Source organism: Glycine max, chromosome 5 (assembly GCF_000004515.6).
Source record: "Glycine max cultivar Williams 82 chromosome 5, Glycine_max_v4.0, whole genome shotgun sequence".
NCBI lineage: Eukaryota > Viridiplantae > Streptophyta > Magnoliopsida > Fabales > Fabaceae > Glycine > Glycine max.
In genome coordinates this window covers 28,683,011-28,708,309 of record NC_038241.2, presented here as the reverse complement: position 1 = coordinate 28,708,309, position 25,299 = coordinate 28,683,011, and the positions used below count along the sequence as shown (strand labels likewise).

Below are 25,299 nucleotides of genomic sequence, written 5' to 3'. Positions count from 1 at the left end.
AAAACTCTCAAAAATCAATTATGTTTAAGTTTTGGAATCTATATAGTGATTAATTAATTGCATAATTATTAAACCACAATCTCCACTATGCGACAACTCATATTTCACTTTATTACTTGTACAATTGATACACTTGTTGTGACCTTAGCCTTATTAATAACTATAAAAAAAAAAGACTTATACCTACGGACAAAAACTGTCACTATAAATAAAAAATCTGTAGGTAAATGTATGATAGACTTTTTCCTACGGACGTTTCTTCCGTCAATTTTGAGGAGGTGTATAATGACGACTAATTGTCTATCACTATAGGTTTTATCTACTATGTATAATGTATAGGTAAAAGTCATTAACTTCTACTTACATCTTCTAACTGTAGGTAAAAGTATTTAATATGTACTTAGCCTTATTAATAACACTATAAAAAAATGACCTATATACACAGACAAAAACTGTCACTATAAATAAAAAATCCGTAGGTAAATGTATGATAGATTTTTTCCTACGAACGTTTCTTCCGTCAACTTTGAGGAGATGTATAATGATGGCTAATTGTCTGTCACTATAGGTTTTACCTACTATGTATAGTGTGTAGGTAAAAGTCATTAACTTCTACTTACATCTCCTAACTGTAGGTAAAAGTCTTTAATATGTACTTATCATCTTCAACTATAGGTAAATATGTTTAACATGAACACCTCTAATAAGAAGACAATTCTAGGGTGCCAATTTGAGAGCCTAACTAGAAAGGCTATGACATGTTTGGTAACTAGGGATGCACCTTGGCATTGCAATCTGCCCTCCTTAACCTTGCCTTGCTATAACATGAGTGTCCAAGTACTATTTTTCCTTAGATTATTATTAGCTGGAAGCTTACCAATCATCTTATACGGACACACTTTGCATAGAATCAATATTAGAGAATCTCAAGCCAGAAACATATCTTTTATTACATTAGAAAACACAACTGTACAAGAGAAACAGAGAAAATCCTAGCTAATGAACACCATAATAAACTCTACTACTAGTCGCACTCTTCTCATAGTTATCATTAAAGGTATTTACATGGCCCCGCATGCAAGCCTTACCGTCACAAGCACATAAACACATTACTCCATTAATGCATCACACGGTACTCTATTTGAAAATGGATCTTTTACTTTGTGCCTGCAAGGACTGCTGACCCTTCCACATGATAGTTCATCGCATCAAATAGACAAAATATATCATAAGATATAAGTCTCAAAGTTCATAAATGGAGAGAGCCGCATAGAAAAAATAAGCAAACTAACCATGAATGCAAAAAACAATATTGAAATAAATAATACCACTATTATATGTAGTGGAGCTTTCCAATTTTTGCACCTAACACTCGATTTTCTTGTTAACCAAGGCCAAAAGGACCACCTAAACTAGACTTGTCAACCACATGAGAGTCTAACCGAACTTGCTTAGATTATAATTTTGCTCTTAGGAACTTACAATGTTATTTCCTCAGTGAAATTTAGTTGCAACTGGCAATCCTAGTTACATAATGGATATTCAACTCTAACTTCTTAAGCTCTAAGATTACCTTCAAAACTAATATGAAGATTTAAGTTTAAATTAGTCTAACCCATTCATTTTGGACACTACACCTTCCGTTTAGTGAAATTTCGTTGTATGTGTGGGCTTTTTATGAACTTCTATTCTATTGTCTTTGACCTCACATTTTCCCTTTGTACCTAATGCAGTCTTAGTTGACATTAATCTTATATTACTGTTGGGACTGATAACTGATTCTCTTTTCTAAACAAATGAAAAAAATATTCTGCAAAGAGAATTGAGAGCAGCACCAGTAATTATATTTAAACTCATGTCATCTCGTTACCTTGAAGAATGCACCCCAGATTTCCTCTTCCTCAACAGGTATTTTAGTAATCTTATTCTTTGGATTCTCATTGCATCTCAATCCTCCAACTGCTGTACAGTAGAAACATCCTGTACAATTTACAAAATAACAATGTCAATACTGAGGGAATACTTACAATTCCGGGGGACAAAAAAGAAACAAAACATAGACAGCGTCAATGTAAAAATCCTCATATTATGAATTATCATCATCTTGAAGGGGAGGGAGGAAATGATCCAATCTGGGATCACTTGGAACAAATAGTTGCCAAAATGTTGAGGATTGTGATATGCTGGAACAAAAAGAAACTCACCTTGAGGGAAAGAAGCAAGTGACTTACCACAAGAACCTTTAAGCAAATCTACATCATCAGCAAATGCTACGTATCCATCAGTTGTGATTCCCCAAAAGAGAGGCACCTTACCAGCTTGATCCTAACAAAAACATAACAAGCAGAAGGTTATGAGTAAAAATGACTAAAAATCATGTGGTGGATCGTCATAACAAATTTGATGGGATATATAACTTACAGAAGCCACAAAGAGGGTAGAAGTGGACTTGTCAAAAACTGTTTGGTAATATATCACCTACCATCATTGAATACAAACCAACAATAGCGGGGGAAGATATAATTTACTTTACCTGTTTGGTGAACAAATATAAAATTTGGTCAAGTGAGACAGCAATATAAATACTATGTACCAACTAATACAATATCTATGCCTTTTTATATAGCTTTGCATTAAAAAAGAGTAATAGAAAATAATATGTATATATACTGGGATTATATTTTATTATTATTATTATTATTAAATCATAAATTATGATAAATTTTAATTTTTTAATTTTAATAATAAATATTTTTAATAGGAAATAATAAATATTTTAAAAGCTATATAAAAAAGGATTTTTAATTAATTGACAAGTTAAAAAGAAGTTGTCAATTATTTAAAGAAATTCAAAAACTTCAAGGATTGCAGACAATGTGGTCACAACTAAAAATTTGTAGAGCTAAAAACTTCTAACTAAATGCTTAGGTGTAACATAAATGGGAAAATCAAAATTTTGATACTTACTGGGTATAGTTCAAAATCAGCAACTGGCTCAATGTTTAATATGTTCAGAACCTCAACTTTTGCTAGGTCATATTGTTTAACACTTGTCAAGAACTCATTGATGCTCTCTCTTGTTTGAATAGAGGCAGGAGTGTTAACCAAATAATCATAAACCTGCTAGATATACAACACATTCATCTACCAATAAACTTACAAGTATTCCCATTTATTAGAAAAATAAAATCTAACCTTGTATTCAGATTGCGCTACTTTGGTAATAACTCTTGTTGGATCCTTTGAAGCTCCTTTAGCTCGTAAGAAATCAAGGACCTCAAAATTTGTGAGTGCACCAACATTTCCCTCTAAGCTGTGACAAAGCTATTAAACATCAATCATATCCCAATATAAAAGAGAAAGGTTCAATTGAAATTAGTGTATTAATTTTGAAAACAAACAAAAATGGTAGAAACATACATTTTCATCTGTAAGACACCAGAGTGAGAGAAAAGGAAGTAACCAAACAAGAGAGTGTCTCCTTTGCTTCTGCAATAAAGCCAGTCCAGTACACAAATAGATAATTACAGAATTAAATTCCCAGTTTTCACAAAATATAACAAATCACACTGCTAATACAGCTTAAACACACATAATTGGGTTGGGGTGGACGTCAAAAGAAAAAAATTGAGTTGGGTGTGTTTTTCCTTACAAAGAAAAATAGCAATGTTAAAAAATTAGAACAATGCATTTAATTTGAGCAACCAAACAAGAATAAAATAGTGAAGACAGAAACTAGTTGTGAAGCTTCTGGCGGTTTGAATTGTGAGTCCAAAAGAATGTTCTGGTTTAGCCTTGGAAAAATTGGAATCAGCAACAAGCTTTGCATTGTTATGCTGAGTTAATCCAGCCACTGCCTTTATTCATGTGATTATCAATGTTTACTCCTGTTGCACTCACTTCCTGACCTTTTGGTTTGTGATTCTTGACATCAAGAAAAATTAAATGATTGATTACAATCAGCATCCCTGTAATTTAAGTGTGAAATAACTACTATCTTCCATTCATTTTCATAAATTATCACAAAATTCATCTCTCTCTATTCATTTTAATACATGTTAAAATCAAAAGATAAAGATTAAACCAGCCTATAAGATTTAAAAGATAAATTCACTAGAAATTACCCTTACCTTTCGTTAACTTATCGTGTATTAGTCATGAGAGTGAACACTAAATAAAAACGATTGCAATATAAATATATACATGAAGAGCTGGGTTAGTAAAAAAAAGTACCTCCATTGAGCCATAAGAGAACAAGTTTTTGTTCTAGTTTGTGAGTGGCCTCGAAAAACCAATAGAACAGTGCTCTTCCTTGAGTTTCATTGATAGTGATATAACCACCAAATTGTTGAACTTCACCGGAGGCTGCCCAGGTAATCCATGCACTCTATCAGCTTCTTGCTTTGCCAGTATCTCCTGGTTAAGGTAACTAGCTACTGAAGGCTTTGCCACAACTAAAGCTTCTATGGTCAAACAAACAAAAAGCAGAAGATGAAGATTGAGAAAAACTGAACACAAAGCCATAACTGATATATATCTCTAGTGTAGGTGTGTTTGTGTAGGCGTGCATTAAACAAAGGAAAACTTTAATGTTTTTTGCGTAAAATCCATGCATTGAATTGACTAACTACCAAACCAAATACGCCAAATACAATGATTCAAAAAGCATTCAAATGCCTAAGCTACGTCGTATTATAGTGCATCAACATTGATATAGAGTTGCATGCTAAAAGAATCAAAATCAAAATCTGGTATATTTTCTCAGCAAAATTACTAGCCTTGTAGGAGAATTTCAACCTTGTATGACTAAATGGGATGTTGCCACTAGCAAAAACATGAATCCAAAAGGCAAGCAGTGTTATAGTACAAAATCTGTACACCGAAACAAAACACATGCAATTATAATTCAACCAGTCAATTATTTCCCATTCAAGGCTTGGAAGGCATCAGACAGGGGATAGCCAGCTACAATCGCTCACAAGGGAAGGGACCATGATCTAACCAATTGAAGTGTCAAAAGGAATTGCCAATTATCATCAGCTTGTGTGACAAACAACAAAGAAATAAATGACAATATCAACATTGTTAGGATATTTACACAGAATTAAAAGAAGAGAAGAACAACAGTGAAGACAATAAAGATTTTGATTATATTGAAAACAAAATCATAATGATAATGATAATAATAATCCCACTATAATTGTATAACATCTAATTTATTCCGAAGAAAAAATTCATCCATAGAAATCGAAGTAAGAAACAAATGAAATGACCTAAAAATCAAAATCAAATTTGTAAAAGATAGGAATGAGAAAACCCTAAGGCTTATATTGTAATTAATAACACAAGAGTCTCAAGATTGAGAATGAAGCTTCATTGTAAGAATTGTGGAAAGAACCTATAGCAGATGACGAGAGTGATGAGCAAAATGACGACGACAACAATGAAGTCTATTTTGTTAAAGCCTTTGGGAGGAGACGGCACCGTGAGGCGCCATTTGGCGGAGTAGATTCCGATTGTGGTGCCTAGGTATGCCTTCAAGCCTCTAGCGACGACGGCATTGGAAAGCACGAACCAAAGGTGATGTGGAGGTAGCTGAAGGCGCTGCCGACGACGGGCATGTCGACGGCGAACTTGGTGTAGCAGGAGATGGAGAGGAGGGCGCAGAAGCTGACAATGACAATTAAAATAAGAGTAAACACCTAATTCAAATTAAATACTAGTAGTATCTTAAAATTCCATTAATTTATCTACACTATCCATCCATTTGTAAGTAAAAATCTTTTTTATTTTACCTACAATTTGGCTGTAGGTATAAGTTTTAATAAGGTTTTACCTACACTACATAGTTGTAGGTAATTTTTTTTATATTTTATCAAGATTTACCTATACTAAAAACTGTAAGTATAAGTCTTTGAATTTAACCTACATTAAACAATGGTAGGTAATAAAGTATTTTTAAAGTTTACCTACACTAATTCATGTCTGTAGATAAATGTGTTTGTAGGTATAAGGCATTTTTCTTGTAGTGTAAGTTGAAAAAAAAATCCTAGGTACATACAAACATTTTATCTTCCTCTCTCTATATATTGAGTTGGGTATCGAATTTGTTGTAGGTGTCCACACCAAAGCTTGGCTTATAAGAAACTATAGAAGATTCTAGATTCTATTGTGAATATTCCTCACCTCAAGTTGGTGATGAACATTTGACATTGATTATGGAAACTTCATTTTGTTTTTTATTTAATATAAAAATGTTGTGTATAAATAAAACTTCTCTCAGAACTATGCACGTTAGAGCTACAGAAGGGGGTATAGGATTAAACTTAATATAGTAATACGAAATTATATTTATACATAAGATTAGAATAAAGAAATTGTACATATTTAATAAAGAAAGTGTTAACACCAAAGAAGTTTGTTATTGAGACTAGTCATTTATTGTCAATTAACAGCTAATTCAGTAGATGATCATCGACTAATATGGATCAATAGATTCTAGCCTGTCTTAGTGTTAAAGATGATTGAAGACTATAATAATCATTTCTAATGACTAACAACTAAGAATCATTTCTTATGACTAACAACTATTTTTGTCAGTTGACGGCTAACAGTTACTTTCTGTTGGCAGACAACTGCCGACTAATTTTTGTTGGTGTCAATTGCCAATTAATTTTTGTCGACTCGAAAGGAGTACTTGAACGTGAAAGACATTTGCAAGCAATTTTTCCAAGTTCAAATGCATGTAAATCCATGATTCCTAAAAGCATGAGAAGTTGTTAGTAGAAAATAACAAATGTGGGACCACAATTTAGGAAGTTAAAATCATGTAATCCATGATATCCTAAAATCTAGGATCATGGATAGTTGCTAGAAAATAACTGGCGTGCCTTGTAAACAGCTTGCCGGGAAAACTTTATAAATAGGACAAACCCAAATGTAAAAGAGGACCACAACCAAATCAATCAAATTACTCTTTTCCCGTCATTTATCTTTTATTTATAGCTTTTCCATTATCGTTTTTTAGTCATTTATAACTTTCCTTTACCGCTTTTAGCAGTTACATATTTCCTTTACCCTTTCAATCATTTACAATTTTCTTTACATTTTTTCTTGACAACTTTTAGTCATTTATAACTTTCTTTTTCCACAATTTCAAATAAGAATAGCTTATCGTAGAAACTTCAATTCATTAATTACTAGAAACTCTGTGGAGTGGACTAGAAATCCAATTAAGAAACATAATTACTTTCCTCAAGTCAGTTACCTAAAGGAAATCATTTGTTGATAGTTAGCAGACACAGCTAATCAATTCACACCAATAAAGATAAACAAAAAAAGAGAGAAATGTAACACACGTAAAACGGTTAATATGATGAAGGAGATGAAAAAATAGAATTATAAAAAAAGTTGAGTAATATTACACTATAACATTTTATAATTTTTTATGTCTAACAATGTTGCACGCACACAATTACTCTCTTTTTTTCCCCTTTTAAATGCTTCTTCTTTATCCACTTTCTGCCACTATGTTAAAGAAATCAACATTGCTAACTGCAATATCTGAAATATTTTTAAAAACAATAAAGTGGCGTTGACAAAAAAATATACTCCGTTTTTCAGCATCAAATTATTTCATCGATCAGTGTTATAAGTATTTTATACTTATCTATTATGGAAATTATTAAAAAAAAGACTTAATTAATTACTGTGTTAGTTCCACAATTTGGGTATGTGTTATTTTAATCCTTGAAATTTAAAAATGTTTTTTTTTTTAAATTTTGAAATTTATATTTTTTTTATTTCCTGGCATAATAACTTGATATTTTATGATGATTTTTAGTTGCCTTAATTTAATTTTTATTTTTTAACCACTTGAATTGTATTTGAAAACTGTTACAAAGTGATAAAAATCCACCACAAAGTATTTAAAATTGCCAGAAAGTATTAATTTATTATTATGTTAGAGACTAAAAAAAATATTTTTAAATTTCAGATATAAAAAAAATATACTCCCAAATTTAGGGAGTGAAATAGTAATTAAGCTTTAAGAAGAAAAAGTGAAGGTGATCTTTCCCTTTTATATTAAAAAAGAAAGACGTAAATGAGAAAAAATAAAAGTGTAAAAGAGGCATATTTTCCTACATTATTTACCCAGAAGTTAGGGGATGGAAATATTTTGTGAATTCTGTTACAAGTTATAACTTTAACAGCATACACATGTATGCGCTGGACGCACGTATAGTATATATAACTAACACAAGTGCTTAAATGAAATTTTTACACAGGTGCGCATTTGGGTCAGATAATCATCGTGAAAATAAAAGCCTCCCATAGTTGTGAACTAGGGAATCTATCTAGGTTACTACAATAGTCGTAGGAGTCAAGGATGAAAGATGCGAAAGGATAAGATATAGACTTCAGTTTTAAAAGCTAATTAAGGAAAGAAGAAAAATACAAAAGTTAATATTATGTTCAAGGTTGTTGCTTTGCAAATGGTTTAGCTTGTATGCACACACGAACAAAAAGTTGTTGTTTTCTTGTTTTTTGAATTTTAAGCATCTTCCTTTTGGTGTACACGCGCGATTCCTCTCAGTTCTACTCTACCTACCTCCATTCTCATTTCTCGCTACTCCTTCCCCGTGAAGGTAATTAATTCTTCACTTTCAATGAATAAATCAATAATATATAGAACTTCCAAGACTCTGAACTTAATTCAAACTACGAATGGGAACAAACCTTTGCTATTTTGAAAATTCAAAAATAGTTTGGTGAGGATGACGGCATGATTGCTTGAACTACAATTACTGAAGGGATAACATATTGATGAAAATGGGTAGGATTAGAATAATGTATTAAATTATTCATTTATATTTTGTCTTTAGACTCATATTTAAGTAGCCGCAACTTTAATTAGTCTCCATTGTCAATCTCTTTGGGCATCTATATATTCGTATCTAGCTAGATCTATTACTCACACTTAATTATATATGTGTTCCTTAACATTCTTTTTTACAAACTTTAATAAAATAAAACTATCATTTTAATACTAATACTAACTATGAAAACAAAAAAGAAATTAATTAAAATACATCTTCTTGTCATATGTAAGAAAAGTTAGAATATAATACAGAACTTAGAAGTAAGATCGTTACTCTTTTTATTCTCTCAGCAGACATTATCAATATTCTCTCTTTTATGTCCTATCATTTCATTTACTTTTTTATTGATAAATATTAATTATTTATTATCAATTTTTTATTAGCATGGGAATGGAATCTCTCTCTTCTTCTTTTCCTACTAAATCAATCTTATAACTTCTAAACATTTCACGTATTATCCTTGCAAGTAGTAAAAAGAAAATCTCTATCAACCATATAAAACTACTCTCTTTACACATTAAGAAAAAGATGATTAAGATCAAATTTTTTAGATTTTAAATTTTAGTCTTTTAAATTTTTTTTGGAAAAATTTTAGTCCTTCGGTAATTTTTTTTGTTAATATATTTAGCCCCTCTAAATTTTTTTCTCAATTTCAATTCCTTGTTTATCTTTATTGTTCAAAATTAGTCCATATTTTATCCATTTTTAGTCCTTCATTAATTTTATATTTGAGACTAATTTTGAGCAATAAAAATAAATGAGAAATTAAAAATGAGTAAAAAAATTAGAGGGACTAAAAGTGATGACAAAAAATTAATAGAAGATTTAAAGTTGTAAAAAAATTGAAGGATTAAAAATTAGAAGCTAAAAAACTTGTGGGACTAAAAACTTAATTAACCCAAAAAAAATTACTCTTTTTTTACCATTATATGTATACTTCATCTTAATCATTTATATCTTTCAATCTACCGTCATTTATCTCTATCTCTAATTTGAATTTTGATAGTTTCTTAAGAAATTGCCCATAGCTAAAAATAAATTTACATCACAATTTGAATTATCAAAATATAGTGTATATATTCAGATATATTTATTTATTTATTAATTTTTATTATAATATAATTTATAGCTTTACCAAAAGATTAATTGTAATATAATCTGTATATTAAAAATATTTATTTATTATAAATTTGATTTATATAAGAATAAAAATTTATCATGTGTAGTGAATTGTCTAAAAATACTAATTCTAAATCATAATGATGTGTACAATATTGATTTACATGTTAAATTTAATTTTAATATAATTAACACTTGGTAAATGAAAATGTGATGCTGAAGTTGTTAATTGTGTCAAAAGGAAGTTTCAAATTAATTAGAAATGATGGAATAAAATGATGACTTTTAAATGTCAGAACAAATTAAATGAACCTATTGTCTTAAAGGTTTGAGTTGAGATTTTTTAATAGTAATTAATTATTTGATAAATTTGAGGAATGTTTCTTTTCTTATGAGAAAAAATTTAAAGAATATTCTTGAGTAAAGTATGTGTATATTATTGTAAAGTTGTATGTCTATCAAACAAAATGGTCAAGAATGGGCCATGGCCTAAAGTTGCATGTCAATATTCTCCACTGTTTAGTTATTTGCTGCAAGAGGTAGTCTACGAATTATAGCCTCAAATATGGCAATGTTTTCATGACCCTACAATATTATTAATATAAATTAATAAATCAATCAAATTGTCGATTGATCTCTGAACAGTTAACAAAATACATTAAACCACTATCTTAGCACCAAGTTTCAAGAGACTTGGCCCTCACATTGACTGTATATGGCTGGCTTTATTTTGGCGGTTGCATAAAAAAAAGTCGACGAACAGCAAACCACGTGAAGGGTAAGAGGTAGGGTCTAATTTAACATCTTATTTTTTGTAAAATAAAAAAATATTTAAAAATTAAATAAATCAAAGAAAAAAATTATTAATTAAAATAAAAATTTCATAATATTAAAAATAAATAGAATAAAATGATATCTTAGAAAATAAAGAAATATTTTAATTAATTATTTATTTAATGAAAGAGTAAAAAAGAGTTTTTTTTTATAAAATAATAAAATAAAAAAATAAAGTAAATAATAAGCTCAGAATATCATAATTATAAATAAAGACATATTAGGTCAATTTTTATATTTACGATATGTTTATATGCTCTCTCTTCCTTCCAAATTTATTCTCTCTCCTTCCTCTCCCAACATCATTTTTACTCGCATACACCCAAATCTATCCCAGTAAAATTATGATCACATACTCGTTAACCGTTGGATCGCCCTAAAATTTGGACACCACCTTTGAAACTCATTTTAGCATATTTATACCGTTGAGATTTGCTAATTAATATATGTAAAAAGAGAAATGTCCATCGCACAGAGACAATAAAATTGATGCTCTAATCCCTTCTCCTTCTCTCTAGCGCTTGAAAATTCTAACAGAGCAACCAGAGGAAAAACTTGAGGCATCTTAGGGAACTGCTAGAAATGTCGTTATCGCTGTCAGACTACACACGTGAGTCTGCTTAGAGGTAAGGAATGAGCAAATTTGTTCTCTCTTCTTCCTTTCCCAACACCATTTTTACTCGCATACACCCAAATCTATCCCAGTAAAATTATGATCACATACTCATTAACCGTTGAATCGTCCTAAAATTTGGACACCACCTTCAAAACTCATTTTAGCATATTTACACCATTGAGGTTTGCTAATTAATATATGTAGAAAGAGAAATGTCCATCGCACAGAGACAATAAAATTGATGCTCTAATCTCTTCTCCTTCTCTCTAACGCTTGAAAATCCTAACAAAACAACCAGAGGAAAAACTTGAGGCATCTTAGGGAACTGCTAGAAATGTCGTTATCGCTGTCAGACTACACATGTGAGCCTGCTTAGAGGTAAGGAATGAGTTTATTGCAATTGAGGTTAGAATGGACATGCGTAAGGATCCTTAGAGGATCAAATTGGAGTTTATTTTGGGATATTTATTGTATTTGTAATTATGTATTTATGATTACAATCACAAGATTGTTATGTTTGACGAGCCAATTGATGCCCTAATGCGAATTGGTTGATAAAATTGAGTGTTCTTGGTGTTTTCATGTTTTGACCTATGATTTTGATTCCTTTGATTTTGATATGATTATGTGAAGTTGTTTGAGGGGTTTAATCATATGAACATAACGTATTAATATTATTACTGTGTGACATGTATGTGATGCATGACGTGTGATAACGTGTTGTCTTGGGATTATGGAAGTGCGATAAACTATTTGTAAGTGACAAGTTGAATATGTGTTAAATTATGAGATTACACATGTATTGAGATGTTGTGAGCTATGAACTGTACAATCACACAACTATAAGACCCTTTAAGGGCGACGAGTTAATGCGACGAATTAAAATGATTTTGAAAACAATTGAATAGTTGTGTGTACTGCATAGTTCATAGGTAAAGTTTATGTTTGTGTCATGTATATATTAATATTGTGTGATGTGTATATGATTCATGAGGTGTGATAACATTATTTTGGGATTATAACATTATGATTGATATTGAGTGTTTGTGATAAATTAAGTATATGTTGAATTATAAGATACATGTGTATTGAAATATTGTATGCATTGAATTGTGAACTATGAAATGTACAATCACACAACTCTAAGACCCATTAAGGACGACAAGTATTGTGATGGGATCCAATGTGGGAACCTGACGAGTTTAATCACTTTGAGACGTGATGAGTTAAAATTATTTTGAGAACAATTGAGGAGTTGTGTATTTTGTATAGTTTATAAATAGAGTCTGCGTGTTAAAATATTTTTTAGGTTGGACCTGAATCAAGAAGGATAGGCCCTAACGGACTCTTTGGATTCTAGGCCTTGGGGGTAAATACACTCGATTTGAATGCTCCGTTAAGCTTATGCTGATCTTACATGGTTAGAGCATTCTGCAAAATAGTGTGACTCTAACTGGTCTTTCTATGATTTTACCTAGTGAGAGTGACTTGACTTACCGGTGTGTGACCTGTATTGTCATATACTCCTAGGTGCTCGACAAGGTTTTTCACTGACATGATACCACATTGCATATAAGATTGAATCTTAGTGTATTTATTGCATAACGCCTATGTAATAATCATTGTGACTTGTTACGTGATGGTGGGTAATGAATTGTGTGAGTGTGAGATGTTGTGTTATACTTGAGATGTGTTGTTCTAAACACGTGATTAATGTGAAAGTGTGAAATGTGATTTTGTGATTCAATCTTTGGGACAAGTGATGATATGCAATGAGTGGTAAAATGATGTGAATTGTGCTCAGTTGAGCTTGTTATACTTATATTATATATAGATGTGCTTTTCATTTGTCTCTATCTGTTTAGGAATGTGATAACTCATTCCATGTGTGTTGTTTGTGTTTGAATCTTGTAATGATCTTAAACCTTGTGTTTGTGGAAGCAGATGGTTAAGTGAATGACTTTAAAGAATCTTGTGCTAAAGGACACTAAGACACAATGTCCTGATAGGATGTGACATTAGGACATGGGGTTTTGTATTAATTGCATGAAGTTTTGGACATGTACTTTTTATCATTTTTGTTTCATATGTCGAGTCTTTAGTTTATTCTCTGGAGTTTTGGACGACCTTGTTTTGAAACAAAAATATTTTCATACCCTTAATTGATAAGTTTTTAATTTGGTGATTAACGCAGATGTGAATCTTTTACCCACATGAACTCCTTTATATTTATTAAATAAAATTATTTTACATAACTCTGCATTTTCATGTATTTTATTATATAAATATGTATATCGGGATAAAGGATGTCACAAGTACAAAAGTTAGTTCGATGAAAAACCAAACCGAATCGAACTGCTTTTGAATTATTTTAATTGGTTCGATTTTATATTTAAATAGTCAAATTGGTTTGGAAATCGATTCAAAACCAAACTGGTTTCAAAAAAATTGGTTCTACATCGAATTAATTTTTAACTAATTTTAAACTAGTTTTAAGAGTTGGATCAATTTCAAACATGTTTTCGAACTATTTTGTTCAAATAAAAAATATTCAAGTAAAAATCGATTCGATTAACCGAACCAATTTTATAGAAACAATTCAATTGATTGAATTGATTTTATAAAATAGTACACTACTTTTTTCTTGAACTAATTTAGATAAAAATCAATTCGATTTAAGTTAAGGTATAATCTGAATCAATTTGAATGATTTTTTTTTTACACCTAAGAGGAATATAAAGCAAAGAAGCTAAAAAGAAGATAATTCGTTGGTACCACAATGCAGCCCATATGCGCATTCATGTAACAATTAGGATAAGTTCCGTTGTTTAATCACAACAAATTGTCACCATACATAACACTGAAGACCATTATTATTTTTTCTCTTTTTTATGTTTTCTATATACATCTCAAAAAAACAAAGAATAAAACACTCCATTCAAATGAACAATTAGGATAAGTATCGTTGTTTTTTCTCTCTTTTTTATCCACTTTAATTTTATCGTTCAAGATCGATCATTAATTTCATAATAAGGATCCACACTAAATTAAGACTATACAATCTCATATGATTAAATGAACAATATAATATAATCAACACTCCATTCAAATACGGCATGTGTACCACTCATGTTACTAAAAAATTATTATTCCAGGATAAAAAGAAAGTATATATAGGACCAACACGATATATGTGTTGCCAAAAAAGCAAAAAGGACGATGAAGATAATAGGTATCGAAAAATGAGATGGGTAAGGTTTAGCTTTAGTTGGCTTTTTTGCTTTGGCTGGGTACAACCCTCCTAATGCGTTGGACGAAAGGCATTGGGGTGCCGGTGAATTGAAATCTTGAAGCCCTAGACACTGACGTACTGCATGCAAAGCCATCACATTCACGATATCATACAGGGAAAAAAAAAAAAAAAAAACTGACAACGCAACTAAAAAGCATTGCATTTTCATGTAGGAGAATCGTGAAGTGTCTACGTTTCTGAAACAGATAAAATGGAATGCACGTACTATTGCTGGGGACTGCTTTTTTTATCATTTGGCTAGTACCCACAAAGTATGTGTCCGTTGGATATTTTATCAATTGGACACGTTAACTGTATAGTTGCTTTCAATCATTTTTTATTTATTTATGTTATCATATATAAATACGAAATATTTACTAATTTTATTGAATAAAATTTCTTACCAAAAAAATCTAATTAGTTACTTTTACTAGTATTGGCCCAATTACTTTTTTTATTTATGATTTAAACTTAAAATATTACTTTAATATATATATATATATATAATTTAGTTTCACTCAAATCAATTGCTATTGTTACTTTCACTCATTGATAAAGGAAATCCCAGACTTTGATCTCCCAGATCTCTCTTTATTATATGCTAGTGATTTGGCTTTATTGAGATCTCTTTCTTTCTAACTTAAAAAAAAAATAAAAATCCTTGCTTCAACTTTGGAGCGAACAATTTATGCTTGTTTAAAGATATATTCAGTAAAATTCCTGGCTTGAAAGTTTGTCTCCCCTCGATGTATATTGTCTCTTCAACCACTTATAACCAGATATTCCAAGTTAATTCCTCTTATATATAGTTGCCGCCAGTTTCATAAGCACACAAGCAACCTAAGGAGGCACAAGGCACACATAAAAGGAAACATTATTGTTCAAAGGAAGCCAGTTAACGAAACCCTCCAACGTGGTGTCCGCCATTAAGGCTACTTTGAATTTTCTAGGGTTGGTTTGATTACATGTGTACTAATATTTGGGTTACTTGAATTAAGTAATGATACTTTTACACATTTTTTCTTGTTGAAAACTTTACAATCTCTGAGGTAATTTAACTTGACAGGTGGAACCTATTTGAACCATGTGTTTTTCTCTCTTTTGACCGTACTGTATAGCCACGGGAGATGATTAAAAACAGTTATAAGAAAACTGACATATTTTTCATAACTTACATGAAGTTTATAGAGTTTATAAGAATAAAATATACACTAATATTATGCTATGGAATTTTAGTTTGATTTTCATACATTTATGTGTCTATTTTATTAAACACTTATAATAATAGGAGTTGAGTTTTGTGGAAGAAATTAATCTTACAGTATAACAAACTAAGATTCCAATATTCTGGTCGAGGAAAGCATCCATGTTTAGTTTTTTATACTAATTTAAACAAGATTTTCTCTAAACAAAGATATCTATAGAGGAAAAAAAAGTTATATGATTATATTATATATACATATGTTTTATCAATACTACAAATTTTATAACTAGAGAATTATAATTGCTTATATTTTTAAGCATTTTTCTGTAATAAACTAAACTAATTTATTAATGCATATTAATTTAGGCTATATTTAACAAAACATTTTAGTCAATTCTTATTTTTTTATAAACTAAAAAATTTGTTTGATTATTTGATAAATAAGTTTTTTTATTAATTTCTTAGTAATTTTTATTATTTTTTAAATCACTATTTAAAGTAACATATTTTAAAACGTTACCTTTTAGTTTTAACTTTTTTATATTTTTTTATTTCTATTCTCAATATATTTATTCAATTTCTTAGTTATCTTTTTTAAATGAATCATGATTTATTATTTTTTATCGTTTTGCATTTTTTTTGTTATTTTAATACTTAATTTTATCAAATATTTATAATTTAATAACTTAATTTTTTAGCTACCAACTAATTTTTCAGCTAATTCTGTTAAATATAACCTTAATTGATGAGGAATTTGATTTTCTTTTAAGTAAAGTTTTAAATTAAAGTTCTTAATTAGGAATTTAACACATTACATTAAGTATTTTGCATCATTTGTGTTTCGAAAAACTCTAGCACACAACACAAAACTAGGATCAAACATTAGAACACAACATGAGGTGCACCATATATAAAATAAGGAAAACATAAACTTATTGTGATTCAACAACTTTTTCTAACATTTATGGGCATCTCAATAAATACTTATTACTATCTACGATACTATTTATAAAATTTAATTATTTAATTCATCAAAATTAAAACATTTATAAACATTAAGGAAGTCATAAAGATATAAGATACATTTATAAAAAATTGTGTTCTACAGCACAAGCATGCCTCATCCAAATCAAACATTTTATACACAAATTCACACACGAAATGCAATACAGATTAGAATCATAGACTCGTATGCATGTAATATCATTTTGAAAAAACACTGAATGTAGTTTGGGAGTACTTGTAGTCCACGAATTTTGATACAATGGACAACCTGACACTATTACTCTCACTGAGATGACACCGTCGACGGCAAGTTAGGGAGTTTCAACCTTGCAAGGATACTCCAACACATGTGATCAGCATGAGTTTAAAGGAGATTCCAAACCATTGCACCCCCAAGGTCAACGTCATACGTCAACTCATTCATGACCTCCCCAGTTAGTTTCATAAACATCCTTCAATTCAAAACACATATGCACAACATGATGTATGGTTCATAGACAATATGCATATGATTTATTTTTGAATTCCCTTGGAGATTCTTATCCTATAGGGGTAGGTTCTCCTAACATTTTTTACAACACATATGCATATCATGGCATATTACTTTCGCATATACTCGTGGACATCATGCATTTAGTCACAATATCAATCATGGGCACATTCATTCATTTACACAACAATATCATCAAATCACTTTATTCGTCAAATCATAAGTATAACATCATGCATCGTACTACCACTCATTATGATATCAATATTACACACTCATTTTCCTCCTACATTACTATGACCTTCATATAGTATAATAATCATGTCTAGAATTGTACTAATCCTATTAAGTTGGTTCTTATCTCGTTAGAAAGATAAGACAATTATGTACAACTTCTATGCTGACCTCAAAATCCCTTTCAATCGTTTAGAAACCTAAAATTAGGAAATACACAAATTGATCGTATAATTCTGACAACTTAACATTTACTCACTAAAATTGGAATATCTAGAGTTATATAAATCCTTTTTGAGTGAAATCAAATCCCTTAATTAGATAACATCCATGGCTAAACCTATTATGATGAACACAAAGTCTAATTCTATCATTTAAGTACACATTTTGATGTTCTAAGTTAACATTTTCTATCAGAAAATTAGCACGTTTGTCAAACATCAATTATCAAATTCAATTTCAAGAACATCAAAATGACAAAACATCAAAATATACAATAATCAAATTCACCCAAATCATAAAGAAACAAAGTGCTTCTAGGTATTCACAACCCATCTAAGAAAATAAACTTGCTATAATAAAAAAACCTAAGATCATGCAATCTACTCGTGACTCATTACCACTCATACAACAAAAGAATAAAAAGAGAACTCACTCCCCCTAACCTCAAATGAAGCAATTTCTCAACAAGGAAAAGGAAGATGATCTTGTGACCACTCCCAAGAACGCATTGAACCAATGGCTTTGTCCACCACAATCTCCATGATAACTTTTACTATGACAAAAACATGGTTGTGATTTAAAACACAATCTCAAGCCGTCTAAATTTCCCAAGTTTGAAAACTCAAAGGGAAATATAAAAATATTGACTGAGGGGTTCTACGCCTAACATTAAGCCCACTTAATTCTTTGGTACATATAAGGCTTGTTAGTCTCCTCAACACATAGGGAAAGAAAGGGGTTCGTGAGGTTATTTTGTCTAATGTGAGACTTAAGCATTTTTCATGATCAAGTGACCTACTTTGGAGCTAATTTTCTCTAAGATAGAAGTTGATTTTGGTTTCTAGGGTGTATGAATGAATTGTATCTTTTTCAGCAAGTTTTCCAACGACACAAAAAACAACTCAAACAAACAACTATAACTTAAGATATGATGTGGTCTATCTAGAGTTGTCATCATAAAACTAACACTAAACCTAAACAATTTTTCAAGCATTTTAACTATAAGTTAGTCTAATACTCTTCAAACACCAAATGTAATATAATATTATATAATAAATACAACAACAACAACAACAATAATATACACACGTGTATATAGGAATATGCACACTATCACAACACAAGTACATGTTCTGGACAAAGCCAATAATTATACAAATAATAATAACAAATAGGCTTAAGTAAGTTTTTCATACTTGGAAAATAAGCCGTTTTCAGATTAGTACCTAACATTCATTTTTTTCAACTAAATACCTGAAAAAAAATTATGTTTCAACATAGTACCTACCGTTATTCTCCTTCTATTAAGTGATGATGTAGCAGACGAAATGTCATGTCATCAATTCTTATTACTAACACATCATTGCCACATAATCCCTTTCTCTCTCTCTTCCCCTTCTCTACCACGCCACCACCACCCACTGTTGATTCTGATCTAGAGAAGAAGAAGAGTCGTAACCAATTGACAGCTTGGGATCATCGTCTTCCTTGATCTCTGTCTGGAACCACCCTTCCTTAAACAACCTCACACATACATCACTGATTTGAAATGCTTCAAAATGCACATCCACCACCCATTTCCCCATTCACCTTAAGCTTAATCACAATAGTAACCCACTCCTTCAACCTACTATCTGAATGGTACTCCACAGCCTGAAGCACCTCCCTATTCGACAAAGTGTAATCCTTCTTATCTTGAGTTATCGTCTGCATGAAAATAAACCCAACCTCCATCATCCCCAACCCACCATAATAGCCTCAACAAACTTTTCCTCTTTGGGATCCCTGAAAAAGACGAGATTATCCTTCGAACCCTGCTGATGAGGCTTGTAGATGAAGTCCACCTTGACCTTTCTCACCTTTAAGACGATTTCATACATGAATTCATCGTGCTTGACGGCAAAGGCGAGAGTGTCGTTGACACAGAGCTGGAAGGCGTTGGCGTAGTCCCGGTCAAAGGAGACGAGCTCGCAGTGTGGATTCTCCTGGCGCGTGGTGCACATCTACTTGGCAATGAGGTGGTCCACGGTCATCTTGCGGCCGAAGGAGCCAGTGGGGTTGAAGGTGGGGTCGGTCACCCGACGCTCGCCCTCGTAGGCTAGGAAGACGATGGAGTCATGGCTGAGGTTGAGAGCCTAGAGAGGCGCATCGGGATTGGCCATGTCGATGAATCAGTGGAGATCTTTTAGGGATTTTCCAACAGGAGGTTCTGGTTTGTGGACAGGGTTTGGTTGTGAATGAGGGATTCCCAATTGGGTTTCAATGATTTGTTTTAAGTCTAACACTGTTGTCCTGTGGCGATTTTCGATGCTCACTCACTTCAGGTTGTCATGACTATGAATTATAACCATCATCGTGACAGCGGTTTTAAAAATTTTGGGATTTAATTGAGAATCGATGTAAAAGTATACATATTAGATCTTGATTCCATGCCCCACTTGACAGTGTACCTGGCTTCTTGCTTCAATAGGTTGTGGCTTTTCTTCTCCTTCAGATCAGAATCGCCAGTGGATGGTGGTGGCGCAATGGAAAAGGGAAGAGAGAGAGAGAAAGGGATGACGTGGCAATGACATGTTAGTGATAAGGTTTGATAACGTGACACTTCGTCTGTCATGTCATCACTTAACAGGAGGAGACTAACCGTAAATATCACGTTGAAACAAAAAAAAAATCAAGTACTTAATTGACAAAAATGAATCTTAGACAGTAATCTGAAAACGACCTATTTTTCAAATATGAAAAATTTATTTAAGCCTAACAAATATTTACAAAAAATATAACAGAAGGATCCTAATAAGAGTTCTTATAATATATTCCGAGTACTCAAAATTTAGGGTGTTACATTAGTAGTCAAGATGCAAAATGAATTTCAAATATTAAAAAAATATTTTAACTGAATTTTAATTCTCAATGTAGTTATATACAAATATTTTCTTTTAGCTTAGTTCATCTTAAATCAAAATTCACCTCAATCCATTCTTATTGTAAACAAGCCATAAGTGAAATGAATGAAATGCTTATGTGTAATTGTTGTCATCTTACGTGACATTGTAGACACTAACTAGTACATGTTAGATGTTGGATAATTTAGTAGTTTATATTTCTCCAAAATTGATCAAAATTTAGCCCCCTATGCAAGACTACTAGTTAGATTAGCTTTTGGAGAAAACTTTGGCTCTAGAGTTTAAAGCAAAAAAATCTTAATGCGCGTGGATTTTTTTATGCCAAATATAATAAAATTAAGAGAACAATTATTTTATTATTTTTTAAAAAATTAAAAAATTATGAATTGAATGACCTCAAATAATACCTTCAGTTGTTTGATTAGGTATTAAATAATTAAAAGACACGAAACAAAATATGGAATCTTCACTAATTAACTTTTAGAATTGGCTTTACTTACTTCGGCCGAAAGGCTTAATTGAGATTACTTTTAATCTTATGAATTCGTCAACATATAGCAAGCAATTAGTAGAAAGAATTTATTCTTCACTATGCATCATGCCATCTTTTTGGTTCCTTGCTTATCACCATCTATCCAAAAACTCATAAGTCTTCAAGATTCCTGCCAGCTGATATTTCTTGTTAACTTTAATGGACATATATTCCTATATAGTGGCTGGAGCTGGGATTTTTCTTTTGGCTCAATTTGTTGTTCAAGATGCATAGTTCCTTTCCCTGTGGAAATTTGTACTGAAAAAAATAACCATTGGAGAAATGTTTTATTCTTAGAGAATAGTCATATTAAAATGTAATTATGCTATGCATAATAACAATACAAGTTGTAAAGAATATTATATATATTGTCAAACGTTTCGAGCATACAAATATTCACACCTACATAATTAAGATTATAACTAATAAATTATTTGTTTGAATGGAATCCAATTCAGTCTTTTTAAGCAAAATTTCGAATTCAAATATGATTGATAAAAAATGTAATTAAATAGAAAACTATTAAAAATAATCAATCGAATTTTCTGATAAAAATTAGTCCGTAAATACTTACGATAATAACATGGTTAAAAAAAATTAAGATTACTACTTATCTCGTAAATCATGGCAATACAGCAATGTACTTTTCAAATTAAAGAAACAAGCCAAGGATATATACAATGTACCATGCATATAGAGGAAAATATATATATATGCTTTCCTCTACAAGTATCCAATTCGTTAACAAATACTACGTGCCATGACAATAGGACGATGGACGAACGATATTTATATGATTCGGACGTGGTATTGTTGATTTGATTATCAATACATACGTGTACCCAATTGAAATATCTTGAAATTCAACTGTGCTTCAAGATTTGGGAACTAGCAGAAGAGAGTCCTCCTTTTCGGCGTTGAGAATGAAAGGTGCAAAGGTGGAAGAAGAATCGCCATCATCGGGAGGACCATCAATATCGTTTATTGTGTCAACATGGAAACAAGAGCACCATTCTAAGGAAGCAAAAAAGGCAGATGCAACACTTTGACAGAGCCAGCTTGCAATTGCAACACCACCATCAAGCTTTCGGCACGTGCATGCATCTGATGAAGAATTCTTGACCCCTTTCCCTTTGGAAAAGCATGTCCCGGTGCAGCTCATCGACACAAACCCCGTATTTACCTTCATTGAATGATTGATTAATTTCTTTCCCTAGTTGGTGGAACAATGTTGGGGTTATAGTAACTACTATGTAATTAATTCGTTTAATTTGTAATAAAGAAGCTTCCTAGCGCCTACAACAAAGGGTATCTTATCGAGTGTTAAGGGGTTAGGTATAAGAAAATTCCTCGCTTTGTCACTGCTTTGAGCATGAAAAAGATGCTGGTTATTGGCTGATCTTTGACAGGAAGAAAAGTATAGCATACTAGTTGAGGTTCTGCTTTTTGTCGACCTTGTGCACTAGACTAATTTAAAAGCAAAACTAGTAAGGTACCCTCGCCTCCGCACGGGTGGAGGCTCGGGTGTCATCCATACTTATGCACGTTTTAAAAGTAAGTTAAGAAATAAATATATATTGATCAATTTGTTGAGGTCATTGTTGCAAGAAATATACTTGTTTAAGTTGATAGTATATTATTTTAAAAAAAACAAAATTATGAACTAAAAAACATAAACCGTTAACATATTAAGATGTGTTTATAATATATATATATATATATATATATATATATATATATATAGAGAAGGATCATAACTCTATTTTGAAATATGCATTCATTAACTTGACACTGTTATATGATAAATTGATCTAACAAAAATAGCTTAGTGAATTAAAATGTGTTTTTTAAACCTATGCAACAAGATTAAAATCAAAAAATAAAATAAAAGATAGACTAAAAGTATGTTTTAATCTAATCATTATATATTTATTTATTTTTATGTGAATCAAGGTATTTATTGATTCATCAAGGACTAATCCTTTGAAATATTGAGATTTATTTAAGGAATTAATCTCTCTCGACATATGTTTTTTTATACGCACAAATCAAAGATCGAATTTATGACCACAATCTTAAGGAACAAGATTATTTAGTAATTATATAGGTATCTTATCATTATATATAATTATTTTAAAAAAAAAATATAAGTAATAAGCATGACAACCAAGTGGGATAGGATGGGTATATCAGATCCTTCCTCCTCCCCCAACATTATCCCTGTCTTTGTCGCCAATTTTGTATGATGATAAAATTTTGTAACTATTATCATCTATGCTTGTGTTGAGGTTATACCTGTCCTATTCCTATCCCCCACCACTGAAAATGATTACTACCTTGTAATAATATATTTTTGTTATTTAATTTTAAATTAAAAACTGATTTTAAATATCATAAATTGAATAAATTATAAAAATGTAATGATTCATTAAATAAACTCGGCCGTCCATTATAAAAAGATGTCAAGTTCAGTCTATTAGAATTTTTTAATAAATTTATATATCAATTTCAATTTAAATAATTTATTATTTTAATAACAAATATTGTGTTATTAAATCATAAATTTTTAGAAAAAAATATTTATTATATTATATTAAACAAAAATTAGTTTTCATATTTCACAATCTAAAGTCATAATGTACACGGTAATATTTTACTTTTATTTTGTCAAATATATAATTTTAGTTCTTCTATTTTTAAATAAAGACATTTGATTTTTATATTTTAAAAAATTCATAATTTTTGTCAAATCCTTAAATTTGTCTTTATTTATTTATTTAATTTCTTAAATTTTAATTAATTAAATCATTTTTTAATGGTATCTTAAGTTAATATATTAAGTCTAGGGTTAATTGAAGCAAAATAAAATAAACAAAACATAAACAAAAATGAAGAATTTAATCAAAATTATAAATTTTTTAAAATAGGGGAACCAAAATTATAAATTAAATAAAATATATAAGAGAACCAAAATCACATATTAAGTAAAATAAGAGAACCAAAATTATATTTAAGTCTTATTGTATATATTTTCTTTGTTTTTGGTGATACTTATATGTTATTATTTTTATTTTAGAAAAAAATTGATATAACTATTTTAGTGCGTAATTAATGTTAAAAAATTCCTATAAAGATGATTTCCTTCAAAAGTGAATAAATAAAGCTTTTTTAAATTTTTAGAATATTTAAAGAATTAATATTATGATATATATCATTAATTTAAAGAATATTTTATCAACTGTAAACACAAATCTAAATATATTTTATTAAGTTTAGTCTTCTATTTCATATATAATTTAAAATGATAATAGAAAATCTATTGTAATAACGGTAAAGAAACATTTCACATATGAACTTTTGATGTTATAGTTTCTTTTGTCAGTATTGATTACCCAACCCCTTTAGATTCTTTCTTTTTGGTGAGATTTATGAATTATTATTGTCTTAGAAGAAAATTGATATAAAAATTTTAATTTTTTATTAATATTAATAAGATTCTTACAAATATTTTATAATTGAATAAATAAGCTTATTATTTTTAGAATATTTACCGAATTAAAATTATGATATATTTCATTAAATTAAAGAATATTTTATTGACTTTAAATACAATCCCTAAAAATATTTTATCAACTTTTGTCTTTTATTTCATATATAAGACGAAATGATAATAAAAAATATATATTTTAATAATGGTAAATATACAGTTCGCATATCAAGATCATCTTTTAATGTTATAATTTTTTCGGTCATTGATAATTACCCAATCTGAGATTCCAAATTATTATTTTTATTTTAGAAAAAACTTTTTGATTTAACTATTTTAATATGATGATAATGTATCCAAATTATTTTGATGTAACCTGTCCCCCCACCCCCAATTCAGAAAATAAATAAAAAACACAATTTTTTTGCATTCCAAACATCTATTTTTGGGTAAAAAAAATTACTTTTCCATGCTAAAAC

General features: G+C 30.1%; 1 pseudogene; it reads right to left on the bottom strand.

Moving 5' to 3' along the window:
• Positions 1 to 4,266: 4,266 nt before the first annotated feature.
• On the bottom strand, positions 4,267 to 20,252 carry LOC100785481 (NPL4-like protein 2; annotated as a pseudogene).
• Positions 20,253 to 25,299: the final 5,047 nt, after the last annotated feature.